The sequence below is a fragment of the Pongo pygmaeus genome, chromosome 19, assembly GCF_028885625.2.
Source record: "Pongo pygmaeus isolate AG05252 chromosome 19, NHGRI_mPonPyg2-v2.0_pri, whole genome shotgun sequence".
Taxonomy (NCBI): domain Eukaryota; kingdom Metazoa; phylum Chordata; class Mammalia; order Primates; family Hominidae; genus Pongo; species Pongo pygmaeus.
Window position 1 is genome coordinate 24,926,456 of NC_072392.2, and position 18,903 is coordinate 24,945,358.

General features: G+C 55.8%; 1 protein-coding gene across 5 annotated transcripts in view; it reads right to left on the reverse strand.

The window, feature by feature from the left end:
- The window catches only part of LOC129016779 (uncharacterized), a 59,713-nt gene that overhangs the window by 5,326 nt on the left and 35,484 nt on the right, over positions 1-18,903 (reverse strand). The window contains exons 1-2 of one of the 5 annotated variants that reach the window (XM_063655662.1): positions 18,174-18,389; positions 4,125-4,412 (exon numbers count right to left, since the gene is read on the reverse strand). The gene's annotated coding sequence lies outside the window, so the exon portion shown is untranslated. Of the gene's footprint in view, positions 1-4,032; positions 4,413-6,155; positions 6,235-11,487; positions 11,677-18,173; positions 18,390-18,903 lie in introns of those variants that run through there. The other 4 variants (XM_063655663.1, XM_063655664.1, XM_063655665.1 and 1 more) reach the window with 4 other exon arrangements.

Here is an 18,903-nt window from a genome sequence, read left to right on the forward strand (position 1 = left end):
AGGTGCCTTGGAAAAGTGGAATAATACAGCATTTGTCTTCTTGGTCTGGCTTATTTTGCTCAACCTAATGTCCTCAATGTTCATTCTTGATGCAGCAGGTGTCAGAATCTCCTTCCTTTTCAAGGCTGAACACTATTCCACTGTATGCATAGACAGCATTTTGTTGATCCGTCCATCCATCCATGGACACTTGGGTTGCTTCCACCTTTTGGTTATTGTGGATGATGCTGCTCTGAACATGGTTGTGCAAGTATCTCTTCCAGGCTAGCCCCATTATACAGAAGCGCATAGAGAGATTCTGGGATGAGGGATGACCTGCCTGGGGCCTTTGGTGAGGTCCTGGTGGAGGATCTCCCAGACCTCAAAGGCAGAGTTCCTCTCCTCACCCCACTGCCTTTCTCAGGACCTGCCTCCTGCTCCACCACACAGTGCCCACTCCCTGGTACTAGACTTGCTAAGGCCGCTTGATCCCTGAAAATTCAGGGACAGGAACTGGTGAGCACAACTACAGTCACTCACTTCTCTGTCCCCTACTGCAGATTCTGTGCCAAACAATACATGATAATGACCTGCTTTCCACTCTTTCACCAGATGTGGACGAGGCACCTGCTGCATGCCAGGCATGTGTGGATACTGGATGGAGACCCCTGGGAAATGAGAAGATGTGAGCTCCTCAAGGCCAGGGGCATCCCTTTCACTTGCTGCTACCCTGTGAGGGATGGAGGGGAACCCTGAAGCATTGGAGAAGTGCATGAGTGACCTAGTTCAGATGATGATATCATAGTAACCCTGTTTATTCTCACCTACCATGTGCCAGGCATTACGCGATGTACTTTGCACACATTACCTGCTGTAAAGCTCAGAGACAACTGTAGGAGTGAATCTGTTATGCCTCCCACTTTACAGGGGAGGAAACTTATGCCCAGAGAGGTGAACCAGTCTTCCCCAGGCCTTGCAGCTAGTCTCTGGGATGTGGATCCAGGCGGTCTGACTCAGAGATCCCCTCATCCTCTTGGTTTTTGCCCCTGCAGCCCTCTGGCCTGTCCCCAGAGCCCTGTATCCTGCGCCACCCCGAAGATAACCTGGACATGGGCTTCAGCAAAGGAAGCAACCCCAGCACATCTCCATTTGATAGGGAGGAACCTCAGGCCCACCACAGGAGCCCTGGGCTTCAGGTGGTATAGGTGCTGGCTGAACCACAATGCACCCATGTTGGAGGATACACCCTAGGATGGACAGCAGCAGGAGGTCTCCCTGCCCAACACCTGGTAGTGGTACCTGAGAACAAAGGAGGAGAAGGAGGCTTTGGAAACAGGTGTGGAGAAGCCCAAGGAGGAAGAAGAAGTCTTGGACTATGGGCTGCTGGATGGCCTCAAGGAACCCATCCCAGAAAAGGAACTTTGAGACTTATACCAAGGGCTGAGATGAAAGTGCTCCCTATTTTCTATCCTGGAACTGCTGCAAACCTCGGTGTGACATCACAGGGCCTCATTTCCCTATTTGTAAAATGGGATTATATGGGGGTTCCAATGAGACACTGGACGGACAGCATTTTGAGAATTGTAAAAAATGTACAGTGAGGGAATTATTATCAATGGAGCATTGCTCTTCCAATAGTTAGTATTCTTTAGCAAATATTTGAAGGTAAAATATGATTTGTTGGGGAGGTTTGCAGCAGCTGAGACCCTCAAGAGTGTTTTCTGTCTCCGTTCAAAGCTGGCCTCTGACAGGGACCTTCTTGGTGCCACCCCTGGGCCCCTCATCCTTTGTGCAGGTTTCTCAGGGTTCTTATTTCTATTGCATCTTGTGGTTCCCTAGTGGATGGCGTGCTCCATCTTCACTCAGAGATAACTGCATCTCCTCCAGGCCCATGTCCCTTGTGCAGCACCCACTGCTCCCTCACCAGGATTCAAACCTTCTGTGACTGACCTCTGCTGACCTCCCTCATTCTTTCTGCTCCTCCAGTTCCATGCCTGTGCCCCTCAGTCCCGTGGCTCACACTCTCACCCAAGCTGTTCTCCATCGGGATTTCCTTGGCTCCCTTTTCTGCTCGGCAAATTTGTGTTCATCCTTCAAGCCCTGCACAGATGTCCTCCTCTCAAAGCCTCCCTGAGGTCACACAGTCCAGGAACAAGGTAGTCCTTGCTCCTCTGCAGCCTCTGGGTTTTGTGCCTTTATCACTTTGGTGTGACTGCCTGCCTCCTGCTGAAGGGAGGCATTTTGGCTTTACTCACCTCAGTATCTCCTGGGTCCAGCTGAGTGTCTGGCCTGACCCAGAATCCGTGCTCATCAAGGGTTTATAGTACTCACAAGGATCCAGGAATATTTTGCAAATAATACCACCCCCCCGCCAACGCTTCTCCAATGTTTACTTTCTCAGCTCCTTTACTCTTTGACATTCAAATTTCTAAATGGCCTGTATGTATTTACAAAGCCTGGTAAAACGCCCTAGGATTATGGATGAAATTCAGCTTTCCGGCAAATGAATCATTTGGCATTGGCTGAGTATCTGCTCTGTGCCAGATACTAAGCTGTGATCTCTAGAAAGAGACATGAACTACTGACACAGTCCTTGACCCTGAAGAGCTCAGAATCCAGTGAGCTTGATTTCTTGTAAGTTAGAGACAGAGTTCAGAGCAGAAGCTCAGGCAGGAGAAGAGAAGTAAAAGAGACACACCAGAGGCAGTGACTGCCACACAGCTGTCTGGGGACACTGAGTGCAGCAACAAATAGCTTAGGCTGCCTTGGCAGCCCACGAAGGTATCACGGTTTGCTATTGCAGCATCTCACTGATGCTTTTGTTATGCTGATCTCTGCAAAGCCCCTCTGTGCCCCAGCCCAGGATGGTGGCAGCCATGCTGTGGAGAAAAGGGCAGTGACCAGGACCACAGACTCAGAGCTTGCACCCTGGGCCACCTGCGAATGGGAGCCCTTCACATGTTCTCTGCCTCTGTGTTCAGGTTGGGGGTCCCGGCCAAGGAAGGGAGATGACCCCCATGCTGCGTCAAAAGGACCCACTCCTGGGAACAGACTATCTCTTCTTTCTGGGTAGTTTCTGCCTCTGCAGTGAGTGGTGAAACCAGACACATCCTCTCTGTTGGTGTGACACAAAGACAGGCGTTCCTGCTCGTGGGCTGAATCTTCAGATGAGGGGAGGTGTAGCACACTCCTGTGCTCTGCTGACTAAGGCAGGGACACATGTCACCCCATCAGAATGAGTGCCAGACCAATGGCTAAAATAAAATCATTTCCAATATTCAAAGGAGTCACCTTCATTCATCTACAAATACTTTTCCTTTTCTTTTCTTTCTTTCTTTTTTTTTTTTTTTGAGATGGAGTCTTGCTCTGTTGCCTAGGCTGGAGTGCAGTGGCATGATCTTGGCTCACCGCAACCTCTGCCTCCTGGGTTCAAGTGATTCTCCTGCCTCAGCCTCCGGAGTAGCTGGGACTACAGGGACCCACCACCACATCTGGCTAATTTTTGTATTTTTCATAGAGACAATGTTTCACTATATTTGCCAGGCTGGTCTTGAGCTCCTGACCTTGTGATCCACCCACCTTGGCCTCCTAAAGTGCTGGGATTACAGGTGTGAGCCACCGCGCCTGGCCCAAGTTTTTTTCTATAAAACGACCTATTGCACTCAGGGTAGGGTAAATGAGGCATCATGCCTGCTGGCAACATGGGCCCTATCTGGAAAGTGAGTGCCCACCACCATGGCACAGTGCTGTGCAGTGCCTGTGTGGTGCTGAATCTCAGGAGCAGCCCCCATCCTGTGAACCACAACTACAGGGACCTTAGACATAAGCAAAGACCTCTGGTGGCCAGGCCTGCCAGCAAGCAGATGCTAACCCAGTCCTGGGGGTCTGCAGGGAGGTCGGGCCAGTGGAGAGGTGGCGAGACCCATGTATGGTCTCCCGAACTCCTGTCCATGCTATGCAATGTGGGCGACCACACACCTGATCTGCCTGGGAGGGTCCTGGTGTGCCCACTGCCTCACTGAGTTATGAGGGGTGCTGCCTCTCACATCTCACCAGTATCTCATTTGAAGGACAAATTATGTCTTCCCTTCTCCATCCTGTGGACCTCTGTTTCCTCATGTGCAAGTGGGGGATGATGTGCTTACATGGTTATGCAGTGGGCATATCGATAGGATCCATCTGTCAATACCCTGCATCCAGTGACCACCTGGAGCACACCTGCAGCTTGCAAGCTGGGCTTCCTGCTGCAGGGAGGGGAGTAAGCACTGCCTGGAGCCAGGGAGCTTCTCTGAAGGAGGTGTTGGAAAGGACTTGTTCCAGAATTTGGGCTTGTATTGGGAGCTTGCGGGAGGGTTGAAAGACGCCTTTGCTCCAGGTTGGATGCTGTCAGAGGCAGGGTGGATTCTATCACATGGCATCTTCCCCAATCTTACCTAGAAGGAAGGAAGACAAGACCAAAGCTAACGCTGCAATTGACAAAGAGGTAGTGGTCATGACATAGACACAGAGGAGGGGGTGTGAGGTCACTTTTGTCCATGTTTTGCATGAGATGAGCCATGATAGCTACCAAGTGACCTTGCTTTGTCTTGACCCATCATGGTCACAGAGCGACATTGTCTCATGCTGACAACCTGTGCAGTTCAACAGGAGAACACCAATGCCTTGCCAGCAGTGGTTGCCGTCCTCCTAAGGCCTCGCTGCTCCTCCTCTGGGACCGACTGCTGACCGTGGGAGGTGTGGAGTGGGAGGGGAATATGCCGTGGGTTTTTTTTTTGCAGAGCAAGGGCAGAGGACTCTGATGCCTTCAGCTCTGGCCATCCTGAGTGTTGTGATCTGCTTCCCCTGCTTCCTACACCACCCGGAATCCCACCACGCTGCTGCAGTCACTGCCAACACATAGTGCCTTCTAAGGGCCCCAGTGTCTCGGGGACACCCCCTCTCCCCTGGGAGGGAAGCAAGGTGCTCATGAAGGTCCCAGGTGGAGGTGCTGAAAGAGTGTGCAGGTGGCTTCTTGAGTGTCAAAGTCTGGGATTCCAGCTTTCAGCCTCAGGCTCCAGGTGTGTGTGCTGAGGTGGAATTTTATGCTCTCATTCACTCTCCTGTCTGGTCAGAGGAACTTGGGGCATTTCCTCTCTAGGGGAGGGAAAGGCCCTGGAGAGGTGGCCTTGCCCTGAACTGGGAAGGGGTTGGCATGGGAAAGCATGGGCCTGGGCTCTGCCTACTGCTTGCTGACAGCTTGGGCACAGCACAGCCCTCCCTGGGCTCCTGTCTCTTTTCTCTGTATGATTAGGTGGAGGTGGATGGGATTCTGCTTCTACTCCCAGTCCTTGGGCACCATGTCAGGTACTCACACACTTATGACCCCATCTGGTCCTTGGAACAGCACTGGGGGATGGATCTGTCAACCTCATGTTGCAAATGTTTGTTCTAAATCCCACACTCTGAAGTCAGAAATACCTGGGTTTGCCCTCAGCCACTGACGGTTGCTTGCTATGTGACCTTGGACAAGTCACTGCCCTTCTCTGAGCCTCAACACCCACATTTACACAGGGGAAGAATAATACCTCCCTCTTGGGCTGCTGTGAAGCAGAGCTAATGGGTACATTGCCTCAGGCACATTGCAGATGCTCAGGGTGTTGGTCTTTCCTTCCCTTTCTAGGTCTCCATTTCCTCATCTACACAGTAAGGAGCAACTCTATCCTGATTATAAATAAGACAATAGGTGAATGCACTCAGCAAGGCTGGGGGCAGGGATGCATAGAGAAGCTTCTTGCAAAGGTGAAGAATGTGTGCTCTGTGCCCCGTGCTGAGAGGCAGGTGAGAGGACAACAAGCCCAGCGACTGAGGCCTACAAAATGCCCCCTGCAGAGAGGGAGGATGAGCAGTGTTCTAAGGTGGGTGGTTGGCAGCATCCCCAGTGCTTGTAGGAGAAGCACGACTGCTTGTACTTGCTCAGGTGGGTGGTAGGTTAGGTTGTAAGGCATCTGCTGGGTATCAGATGTTGCACAAGCATCATCTCCGTGAATTCAATCTTTCCATCATCCCTGAGAGGTGGGCATTACAGGAGCATAGTGGGATTGAAACACAGGTCCTCTGAGCCTGTGCCTTTTCTACAAGGCAACTTGGTTCACAAGTAATAATAGGACCCAAAAATACACCCGCTATGCTGTGCTCACCTGATTTCATAACATCCTTGTGACCTGCGAGGTTTCTATACTGTCCTCATTTTATGGATGAGAAAACTGAGGCTCAGAGAGGCTGAATAATCTGCTCATCCTTCCAAAGATCTAAAGGGAAGAGAGGTGCTATAGCTGTGGGGCCTTCTATTCCTGGCAGGATGTGTGCAGTGCCCCAGGCCATTCTGACCCTACTGCAGGCAGGAGAAAGGGCACATGAACAAATCCAGCAGCAAGCTTCCACTGAGGGCCTCCCTGGCCTTTGCTTGCGCTAGTGCTGAGGGAGAAACAGCCTTGTTCCTTCACATAACATGGTTTCCTGTCGCCCCCAGGATAAAGGTCAGAGTCCTCAGGTCTGTGTTTGAGACTCTTCATGGTCTGCTCCCACCTGCATTTGCAGCCAAATTCTCCACTACCGCACCAGTGCAGCAGCCCTGGCCATCTGTCCCATCCCACCATCCTGCCTTGGCTCAAGCTGTTCCCTCTGTCCCATGCTATTCACACATAGAACAAGGAGAAGCTTGATAGAGGCTAGCCTGAATTTTCCATTTGAGAGCATTTTCAGCTTCTGGAAACAGACATTTCACCCAAAATTCCAGATTCCCTGCTTCTCTGAAAATACATACATACATACATACATACATATATACATACATACATACATAAATCTGCTTTTACTCTGCACTATTCTATTTTTTGAGACAGAGTATCACTCTTGTTGCCCAGGCTGGAGTGCAGTGGTGCGATCTCCGCTCACCGCAACCTCTGCCACCCGGGTTCAAGTGAGTCTCCTGCCTCAGCCTCCTGAGTAGCTGGGATTTACAGGCATGCACCACCATAGCCAGCTGATTTTCATGTACTTTTTTTAGTAGAGATGGAGTTTCACGATGTTGGTCAGGCTGGTCTCCAACTCCTGACCTCAGGTGATCCATCAGCCATGGCCTCTCACAGTGCTGGGATTACAGGTGTCAGTCACCTCGCTTGTCCAATCTGCACTATTCCTTAGTGTCAGACTATCTGAGCCAAACAATGTCTTTCTCATTTGGACGTGAACTTCAGGGTCTAATTTTTGTATTTTTAGTACACATCAGGTTTTTTTTTTTTTTTTTCCACAGAGTTTAATTCTTCTCACCCAGGCCAGACGGTGCAGTGGCATGATCTCAGTTCTATGCAACCTCCGCCTCCTGGGTTCAAGAGATTCTTCTGCCTCAGCCTCCAGAGTAGCTGGGATTACAGGTGTATGTCACCATACAAGGCTAATTTTTTGTATTTTTAGTAGAAACAGTGTTTTGCCATATTGGGAAGACTGGTCTCGAACTCCTGACCTTAGGTGATGAACCCTCCTTAGCCTCCCAAAGTGTGGAATTACAGGCATGAGCCAGAGCCTGGCCTCACCTGGCTCAATCTCTGTATATTTGAAGAGACAGTGTTTCACCGTGTTGGCCAGGATGGTCTTCATCGCCTGACTTCGTGATCCGCTGGCCTCACCTCAGCCTCCCAAAGAACTGGGATTAGAGGTGAGAGCCACCGCACCCACCCTCAATGTAGCTTATTATCAAAGTATTTACATAGAAATATTAATCAAACGGCACAAGCGCAGATCCGATTTTGGCCCCCTCCCAGTGAGATAGGATGGGCTCATCACATCTGGTGAGGCAGGCAGGGCCTCGCTGCAGCACAGAATGATCCCATAGGTCTCAAGGCGCAGCGTCAGCTGAAACTTCACTGATCCATCAGCCCTCTGCCTCCCTCCTCCTTCGAAAGAGCAGGGGCCTGCCCCGCTTCTAAAAGCCTTGGGGCTCCGGAAAGCCGACCGCGCTTTACAGGACACGTGCGGGCAGGAACAGGGGCGAATCCGAGGTGGAGACCATGAGACCACGCGTGGCACTGGCGTATCCCACAGCACATGGTGTGAATGTGTGTCACCGGAGGCATATCGGGAGACGGCGAAACAAACGGTGGTGTCCAGGTATGGGCCAGTGGAAGGCGGGAACAAGTGACCCTTCGGTCAGTGCCAAGGGAAATCAAAGAACACCTGGGATTCCGTGGGTGGGGGTCCTGTGCCTGACCCAAGCCAGGTTTTCAAATGCCTATCAGAGGAGCAAAGAAGTTTCTGCAGAATTCGCCCCACACCCAACCCTCCTCCTCCCTGGTAGCCCTGACGCAACTTCCCCTGCACCCAGCCCCAGCCCCAGACCCAGCCCCAGCCACAGCCCCAGCCCAGTCCCTCTGGTTCCCTGACATTCGTTTCGGCCACAACATCAAGGGAGTCAGTCCACCCAGGAGCAGAGGACAGGAGGTCCCTCAAGAATGAGACAGGAAGTACAGAGGAAATGCGACACCACCTGTCCTAGAAGACAAGGCCAGTCACGCTCGCCTAGCGCTCATTCTAGGCAATCCACCCACCCATGAGGAGAAACCTGGAGAACAAGGAAGCTTCCCGGTCTGAGACACGTATGGAAGCCAAGAAATCCAGGGTCATGAGACCTGCCCAATGAAGCAGAAAGACGTTTGGAGAGAGACACAATCATGACACGGATCTGCAGGAAGTGTGTCCCTGACGCACTGGGAAGTCATCTTTGTTGAAGACATTTGGCCAGAGCGAGAGGCATCCAGGCCCCTGAGAAACACGTGAGGCAGAGCAAGAGGAAGGATAGAGCAGAGGCCAGAGCCCCGGCAGGATACAGCGCCGTGCCACCGCCAGGGGCATAAGGGGAGGGGTTCCAAAAAGGTGGCTTGTCCAGAGAGGCCAGCATTCCAGGGACAGGGATTGTTGCCATCTCCCATTCCCGGCTTCTTCTTCTACACGGTATCGTGGTGTGGCTTCATTCCTCAGAGAAGAGCCGTGAAAAGATACAACCATCTTCTCTGATGTGGTTCTGCTCCCCTACTGCAGGACAAAGAGCTCCTGTGGGGCTCTTTTCCTTGGTTGCTGTGTGGTCATCTTGATCTTAGAAAAGAGGCAGCTCATGATGGGCATGAGATTTCAATTGCTCCGGGACCGATGCATCTCCTCACGTGGGCCAGGCCTTCACACACCCAAAGCGGATCCGCGGCGGCGAAAACGATTGACAACCGGCCTCATGACCCAGGCAGAGACGCAGAAAGAGGCTCAGCAAAGACAGGCCGACATGTCAGAAATCGCTTTGTGGTGCACAGGGCACATTCGTCCAAAGACACACACGCACAAGGGCACACACACACTAACCGACAGAGAGAGGGAAAGAAAGACACAGAGACTGAGAGACAGAGAGAGAAGAGAGAATGGGACACACACACACACACACACACACACACACACACACACACAGAGTCATCCAGCAAAGGCATTGAAACACACCCCTCCAGGCAACGCCTGAGGCTGCGGGGTTCTGCTCTCGACGAGAACGACCCTCGGGTGAGAGAACAGCCCAGGGGCACGCAGGCCGACCTGTCCTCGAGATGACGGCGGCACGACTTTTGGGGAGACTCACCCCAACAGCGTCCGGGCAGGCCTGAGGCTGTGATGCCGTGCTGCTTCCCCCGGACTCCGCCTGGGGTTTCCACATCCTGGTCGGCCCTTTGCGACTCCTGGTATCCGGAGACGTTCCCGTAGACCCCGTAGAGATGTCAGGCCGGAGCCTCAGAGCCCCGCCACCCAAGCACTGCCGCGGAGGGCTCCTGCTTTGCCGAGCCTCAGGGACCGGTTTCTAAGACAACCGTGGGAAGCACTGTGACAGCAGGAGCCGCTCGCGCCTCGCGCATGCGCATTGGCTGGATCGAATCGCGCTCCGCTCCTGGCAGTCAGGCTGCGTCCCCTTTAAATAATGAACCCTCTGCAGGGCTGCAGCGAGGCTCCCGCTGCAGCCGCGGCGGCGTGTGGATACGGGGTCCAGCTTGGGACGCCGTGGGAGAGGGGGCCGCCGGTTCCCTGTCCCAGGGCCAAACCCCCAGCAGTCCCGCCCTCAGGATCCCCTTGAGCCGACTTCCACCGAGGGAAGGGGAGCTTCAGGACGCCTGCTGTGTTCTGGGGACTCCCGTTCAGATCCGATTTTGTCCCCCTCCCAGTGAGATAGGATGGGCTCATCACATCTGGTGAGGCAGGCAGGGCCTCGCTGCAGCACAGAATGATCCCATAGGTCTCAAGGCGCAGCGTCAGCTGAAACTTCACTGATCCATCAGCCCTCTGCCTCCCTCCTCCTTCGAAAGAGCAATGGCCTGCCCCGCTTCTATAAGCCCTGGGGCTCCGGAAAGCCGACCGCGCTTTACAGGACACGTGCGGGCAGGAACAGGGGCGAATCCGAGGTGGAGACCATGTGACCACGCGTGGCACTGGCGTATCCCACAGCACATGGTGTGAATGTGTGTCACCGGGGGCGTATCGGGAGACGGCGAAACAAACGGTGGTGTCCAGGTATGTGCCAGTGGAAGGGGGGAACAAGTGACCATTCGGTCAATGCCAAGGGAAATCAAAAAACACCTGGGATTCGGTGGGTGGGGGCCCTGTGCCTGACTCAAGCCAGGTTTTCAAATGCCTATCAGAGGAGCAAAGAAGTTTCTGCAGAATTCGCCCCACCCGCAACCCTCCTCCTCCCTGGTAGCCCTGACACAACTTCCCCTGCACCCAGCCCCAGCCCCAGCCCCAGCCCCAGCCACAGCCCCAGCCCCAGCCCCAGCCCCAGCCCAGTCCCTCTGGTTCCCTGACATTCGTTTCGGCCACAAGATCAAGGGAGTCAGTCCGAACAGGAGCAGAGGAGAGGATGTCCCTCAACAACGAGACAGAAAGTGCAGAGGAAATGCGACACCACGTATCCTAGAAGACAACGCCAGTCACGGTCGCCTAGCGCTCATTCTAGGCAATCCACCCACCCATGAGGAGAAACCTGGAGAACAAGGAAGCTTCCCTGTCTGAGACACGTATGGAAGCCAAGAAATCCAGGGTCATGTGACCTGCCCAATGAAGCAGAAAGACGCTTGGAGAGAGATACAATCATGACACGGATCTGCAGGAAGTGTGTCCCTGACGCACTGGGAAGTCATCTTTGCACAAGGGCACACACACACTAACCGACAGAGAGAGGGAAAGAAAGACACAGAGACTGAGAGACAGAGAGAGAAGAGAGAATGGGAGACACACACACACACACACACACACACACACACACACACACACAGACACACACACACACAGAGTCATACAGCAGAGGCATTGAAACACACCCCTCCAGGCAACCTCTGAGGCTGCGGGGTTCTGCTGTCGACGAGAACGACCCTCGGTTGAGAGAACAGCCCAGGGGCACGCAGGCCGACCTGTCCTCGAGATGACGGCGGCACGACTTTTCGGGAGACTCACCCCAACAGCATCCGGGCAGGCCTGAGGCTGGAATGCCGTGCTGCTTCCCCCGGACTCCGCCTGGGGTTTCCTCATCCTGGTCGGCCCTTTGCGAATCCTGCCAACCGGAGACGTTCCCGTCGACCCCGTAGAGATGTCAGGCCGGAGCCTCAGAGCCCCGCCACCCAAGCACTGCCGCGGAGGGCTCCTGCTTTGCCGAGCCTCAGGGACCGGTTTCGAAGACAACCGTGGGAAGCACTGTGACGGCAGAAGCCGCTCGCGCCTCGCGCATGCGCATTGGCTGGACCGACTAGCGCTCCACTCCTGGCAGTCAGGCTGCGTCCCCTTTAAATAATGCCCCCTCTGCGCGGCTAAAGCGAGGCTCCCGCTGCAGACGTGGCGGCGTGTGGATACGGGGTACAGCTTGCGACGCCGTGGCAGAGGGGGCCGCCGGTTCACTGTCCCAGGGACAAACCCCCAGGCAGTCCGCCCTCAGGATCCCCTTGAGCCGACTTCCACCGAGGGAAGGGGAGCTTCAGGACGCGTGCTGTGTTCTGGGGACTCCCGTTCAGATCCGATTTGGGCCCCCTCCCAGTGAGATAGGATGGGCTCACCACATCTGGTGAGGCAGGCAGGGCCTCGCTGCAGGACAGAATGATCCCATAGGTCTCAAGGCGCAGCGTCAACTGAACCTTCACTGATCCAACAGCCGTCTGCCTCCCTCCTCCTTCGAAAGAGCAGGGGCCTGCCCCGCTTCTAAAAGCCCTGGGGCTGCGGAAAGCCAACCGCGCTTTACAGGACACGTGCGGGCAGGAACAGGGGCGAATCCGAGGTGGAGACCATGAGACCACGCGTGGCACTGGCGTATCCCACAGCACATGGTGTGAATGTGTGTCACCGGAGGCATATCGGGAGACGGCGAAACAAACGGTGGTGTCCAGGTATGGGCCAGTGGAAGGCGGGAACAAGTGACCCTTCGGTCAATGCCAAGGGAAATCAAAGAACACCTGGGATTCCGTGGGTGGGGGTCCTGTGCCTGACCCAAGCCAGGTTTTCAAATGCCTATCAGAGGAGCAAAGAAGTTTCTGCAGAATTCGCCCCACACCCAACCCTCCTCCTCCCTGGTAGCCCTGACGCAACTTCCCCTGCACCCAGCCCCAGCCCCAGCCCCAGCCCCAGCCCCAGCCCCAGCCCCAGCCCAGTCCCTCTGGTTCCCTGACATTCGTTTCGGCCACAACATCAAGGGAGTCAGTCCACCCAGGAGCAGAGGACAGGAGGTCCCTCAAGAATGAGACAGGAAGTGCAGAGGAAATGCGACACCACCTGTCCTAGAAGACAAGGCCAGTCACGCTCGCCTAGCGCTCATTCTAGGCAATCCACCCACCCATGAGGAGAAACCTGGAGAACAAGGAAGCTTCCCGGTCTGAGACACGTATGGAAGCCAAGAAATCCAGGGTCATGAGACCTGCCCAATGAAGCAGAAAGACGTTTGGAGAGAGATACAATCATGACACGGATCTGCAGGAAGTGTGTCCCTGACGCACTGGGAAGTCATCTTTGTTGAACACATTTGGCCAGAGCGAGAGGCATCCAGGCCCCTGAGAAACACTTGAGGCAGAGCAAGAGGAAGGATAGAGCAGAGGCCAGAGCCCCGGCAGGATACAGCGCCGTGCCACCGCCAGGGGCATAAGTGGAGGGGTTCCAAAAGGGTGGCTTGTCCAGAGAGGCCAGCATTCCAGGGACAGGGATTGTTGCCCTCTCCCATTCCCGGCTTCTTCTTCTACACGGTATCGTGGTGTGGCTTCATTCCTCAGAGAAGAGCCGTGAAAAGATACAACCATCTTCTCTGATGTGGTTCTGCTCCCCTACTGAGGACAAAGAGCTCCTGTGGGGCTCTTTTCCTTGGTTGCTGTGTGGTCATCTTGATCTTAGAAAAGAGGCAGCTCATGATGCGCATGAGATTTCAATTGCTCCGGGACCGATGCATTTCCTCACGTGGGCCAGGCCTTCACACACCCAAAGCGGATCCGCGGCGGCGAAAACGATTGACAGCCGGCCTCATGACCCAGGCAGAGACGCAGAAAGAGGCTCAGCAAAGAGAGGCCGACATGCCAGAAATCGCTTTGTGGTGCACAGGGCACATTCGTCCAAAGACACACACGCACAAGGGCACACACACACTAACCGACAGAGAGAGGGAAAGAAAGACACAGAGACTGAGAGACAGAGAGAGAAGAGAGAATGGGACACAAACACACACACACACACACACACACACACACACACAGAGTCATCCAGCAAAGGCATTGAAACACACCCCTCCAGGCAACCCCTGAGGCTGCGGGGTTCTGCTCTCGACGAGAACGACCCTCGGGTGAGAGAACAGCCCAGGGGCACGCAGGCCGACCTGTCCTCGAGATGACGGCGGCACGACTTTTGGGGAGACTCACCCCAAGAGCGTCCGGGCAGGCCTGAGGCTGTGATGCCGTGCTGCTTCCCCCGGACTCCGCCTGGGGTTTCCACATCCTGGTCGGCCCTTTGCGACTCCTGGTATCCGGAGACGTTCCCGTGGACCCCGTAGAGATGTCAGGCCGGAGCCTCAGAGCCCCGCCACCCAAGCACTGCCGCGGAGGGCTCCTGCTTTGCCGAGCCTCAGGGACCGGTTTCTAAGACAACCGTGGGAAGCACTGTGACGGCAGGAGCCGCTCGCGCCTCGCGCATGCGCATTGGCTGGATCGAATCGCGCTCCGCTCCTGGCAGTCAGGCTGCGTCCCCTTTAAATAATGAACCCTCTGCAGGGCTGCAGCGAGGCTCCCGCTGCAGCCGCGGCGGCGTGTGGATACGGGGTCCATCTTGGGACGCCGTGGGAGAGGGGGCCGCCGGTTCCCTGTCCCAGGGCCAAACCCTCAGCAGTCCCGCCCTCAGGATCCCCTTGAGCCGACTTCCACCGAGGGAAGGGGAGCTTCAGGACGCCTGCTGTGTTCTGGAGACTCCCGTTCATATCCGATTTTGTCCCCCTCCCAGTGAGATAGGATGGGCTCATCACATCTGGTGAGGCAGGCAGGGCCCCGCTGCAGCACAGAATGATCCCATAGGTCTCAAGGCGCAGCGTGAGCTGAAACTTCACTGATCCATCAGCCCTCTGCCTCCCTCCTCCTTCGAAAGAGCAATGGCCTGCCCCGCTTCTATAAGCCCTGGGGCTCCGGAAAGCCGAACCCGCTTTACAGGACACGTGCGGGCAGGAACAGGGGCGAATCCGAGGTGGAGACCATGTGACCACGCGTGGCACTGGCGTATCCCACAGCACATGGTGTGAATGTGTGTCACCGGGGGCATATCGGGAGACGGCGAAACAAACGGTGGTGTCCAGGTATGTGCCAGTGGAAGGGGGGAACAAGTGACCATTCGGTCAATGCCAAGGGAAATCAAAAAACACCTGGGATTCGGTGGGTGGGGGCCCTGTGCCTGACCCAAGCCAGGTATTCAAATGCCTATCAGAGGAGCAAAGAAGTTTCTGCAGAATTCGCCCCACCCGCAACCCTCCTCCTCCCTGGTAGCCCTGACACAACTTCCCCTGCACCCAGCCCCAGCCCCAGCCCCAGCCCCAGCCCCAGCCCCAGCCCCAGCCCAGTCCCTCTGGTTCCCTGACATTCGTTTCGGCCACAACATCAAGGGAGTCAGTCCGAACAGGAGCAGAGGAGAGGATGTCCCTCAACAATGAGACAGAAAGTGCAGAGGAAATGCGACAGCACCTATCCTAGAAGACAACGCCAGTCACGGTCGCCTAGCGCTCATTCTAGGCAATCCACCCACCCATGAGGAGAAACCTGGAGAACAAGGAAGCTTCCCTGTCTGAGACACGTATGGAAGCCAAGAAATCCAGGGTCATGAGACCTGCCCAATGAAGCAGAAAGACGCTTGGAGAGAGATACAATCATGACACGGATCTGCAGGAAGTGTGTCCCTGACGCACTGGGAAGTCATCTTTGCACAAGGGCACACACACACTAACCGACAGAGAGAGGGAAAGAAAGACACAGAGACAGAGAGACAGAGAGAGAAGAGAGAATGGGAGACACACACACACACACACACACACACACACACACACACACACACACACAGAGAGTCATACAGCAGAGGCATTGAAACACACCCCTCCAGGCAACCTCTGAGGCTGCGGGGTTCTGCTGTCGACGAGAACGACCCTCGGGTGAGAGAACAGCCCAGGGGCACGCAGGCCGACCTGTCCTCGAGATGACGGCGGCACGACTTTTGCGGAGACTCACCCCAACAGCGTCCGGGCAGGCCTGAGGCTGGAATGCCGTGATGCTTCCCCCGGACTCCGCCTGGGGTTTCCTCATCCTGGTCGGCCCTTTGCGAATCCTGCCAACCGGAGACGTTCCCGTCGACCCCGTAGAGATGTCAGGCCGGAGCCTCAGAGCCCCGCCACCCAAGCACTGCCGCGGAGGGCTCCTGCTTTGCCGAGCCTCAGCGACCGGTTTCTAAGACAACCGTGGGAAGCACTGTGACGGCAGAAGCCGCTCGCCCCTCGCGCATGCGCATTGGCTGGACCGACTAGCGCTCCGCTCCTGGCAGTCAGGCTGCGTCCCCTTTAAATAATGCCCCCTCTGCGCGGCTGCAGCGAGGCTCCCGCTGCAGCCGTGGCGGCGTGTGGATACGGGGTCCAGCTTGGGACGCCGTGGCAGAGGGGGCCGCCGGTTCACTGTCCCAGGGACAAACCCCCCAGCAGTCCGCCCTCAGGATCCCCTTGAGCCGACTTCCACCGAGGGAAGGGGAGCTTCAGGACGCGTGCTGTGTTCTGGGGACTCCCGTTCAGATCCGATTTGGGCCCCCTCCCAGTGAGATAGGATGGGCTCACCACATCTGGTGAGGCAGGCAGGGCCTCGCTGCAGCACAGAATGATCCCATAGGTCTCAAGGGGCAGCGTCAACTGAACATTCACTGATCCAACAGCCCTCTGCCTCCCTCCTCCTTCGAAAGAGCAGGGGCCTGCCCCGCTTCTAAAAGCCATGGGGCGCCGGAAAGCCGACTGCGCTTTACAGGACACGTGCGGGCAGGAACAGGGCCGAATCCGAGGTGGAGACCATGAGACCACGCGTGGCACTGGCGTATCCCACAGCACATGGTGAGAATGTGTGTCACCGGAGGCATATCGGGAGACGGCGAAACAAACGGTGGTGTCCAGGTATGGGCCAGTGGAAGGCGGGAACAAGTGACCCTTCGGTCAATGCCAAGGGAAATCAAAGAACACCTGGGATTCGGTGGGTGGGGGTCCTGTGCCTGACCCAAGCCAGGTTTTCAAATGCCTATCAGAGGAGCAAAGAAGTTTCTGCAGAATTCGCCCCACACCCAACCCTCCTCCTCCCTGGTAGCCCTGACGCAACTTCCCCTGCACCCAGCCCCAGCCCCAGCCCCAACCCCAGCCCCAGTCCCAGCCCAGTCCCTCTGGTTCCCTGACATTCGTTTCGGCCACAAGATCAAGGGAGTCAGTCCACCCAGGAGCAGAGGACAGGAGGTCCCTCAAGAATGAGACAGGAAGTGCAGAGGAAATGCAACACCACCTGTCCTAGAAGACAAGGCCAGTCACGCTCGCCTAGCGCTCATTCTAGGCAATCCACCCACCCATGAGGAGAAACCTGGAGAACAAGGATGCTTCCCGGTCTGAGACACGTATGGAAGCCAAGAAATCCAGGGTCATGAGACCTGCCCAATGAAGCAGAAAGACGTTTGGAGAGAGATACAATCATGACACGGATCTGCAGGAAGTGTGTTCCTGACGCACTGGGAAGTCATCTTTGTTGAAGACATTTGGCCAGAGCGAGAGGCATCCAGGCCCCTGAGAAACACGTGAGGCAGAGCAAGAGGAAGGATAGAGCAGAGGCCAGAGCCCCGGCAGGATACAGCGCCGTGCCACCGCCAGGGGCATAAGGGGAGGGGTTCCAAAAGGGTGGCTTGTCCAGAGAGGCCAGCATTCCAGGGACAGGGATTGTTGCCATCTCCCATTCCCGGCTTCTTCTTCTACACGGTATCGTGGTGTGGCTTCATTCCTCAGAGAAGAGCCGTGAAAAGATACAACCATCTTCTCTGATGTGGTTCTGCTCCCCTACTGCAGGACAAAGAGCTCCTGTGGGGCTCTTTTCCTTGGTTGCTGTGTGGTCATCTTGATCTTAGAAAAGAGGCAGCTCATGATGGGCATGAGATTTCAATTGCTCCGGGACCGATGCATCTCCTCACGTGGGCCAGGCCTTCACACACCCAAAGCGGATCCGCGGCGGCGAAAACGATTGACAACCGGCCTCATGACCCAGGCAGAGACGCAGAAAGAGGCTCAGCAAAGACAGGCCGACATGCCAGAAATCGCTTTGTGGTGCACAGGGCACATTCGTCCAAAGACACACACGCACAAGGGCACACACACACTAACCGACAGAGAGAGGGAAAGAAAGACACAGAGACTGAGAGACAGAGAGAGAAGAGAGAATGGGACACACACACACACACACACACACACACACACACAGAGTCATCCAGCAAAGGCATTGAAACACACCCCTCCAGGCAACCCCTGAGGCTGCGGGGTTCTGCTCTCGACGAGAACGACCCTCGGGTGAGAGAACAGCCCAGGGGCACGCAGGCCGACCTGTCCTCGAGATGACGGCGGCACGACTTTTGGGGAGACTCACCCCAACAGCGTCCGGGCAGGCCTGAGGCTGTGATGCCGTGCTGCTTCCTCCGGACTCCGCCTGGGGTTTCCACATCCTGGTCGGCCCTTTGCGACTCCTGGTATCCGGAGACGTTCCCGTGGACCCCGTAGAGATGTCAGGCCGGAGCCTCAGAGCCCCGCCACCCAAGCACTGCCGCGGAGGGCTCCTGCTTTGCCGAGCCTCAGGGACCGGTTTCTAAGACAACCGTGGGAAGCACTGTGACGGCAGGAGCCGCTCGCGCCTCGCGCATGCGCATTGGCTGGATCGAATCGCGCTCCGCTCCTGCCAGTCAGGCTGCGTCCCCTTTAAATAATGAACCCTCTGCAGGGCTGCAGCGAGGCTCCCGCTGCAGCCGCGGCGGCGTGTGGATACGGGGTCCAGCTTGGGACGCCGTGGGAGAGGGGGCCGCCGGTTCCCTGTCCCAGGGCCAAACCCCCAGCAGTCCCGCCCTCAGGATCCCCTTGAGCCGACTTCCACCGAGGGAAGGGGAGCTTCAGGACGCCTGCTGTGTTCTGGGGACTCCCGTTCATATCCGATTTTGTCCCCCTCCCAGTGAGATAGGATGGGCTCATCACATGTGGTGAGGCAGGCAGGGCCCCGCTGCAGCACAGAATGATCCCATAGGTCTCAAGGCGCAGCGTGAGCTGAAACTTCACTGATCCATCAGCCCTCTGCCTCCCTCCTCCTTCGAAAGAGCAATGGCCTGCCC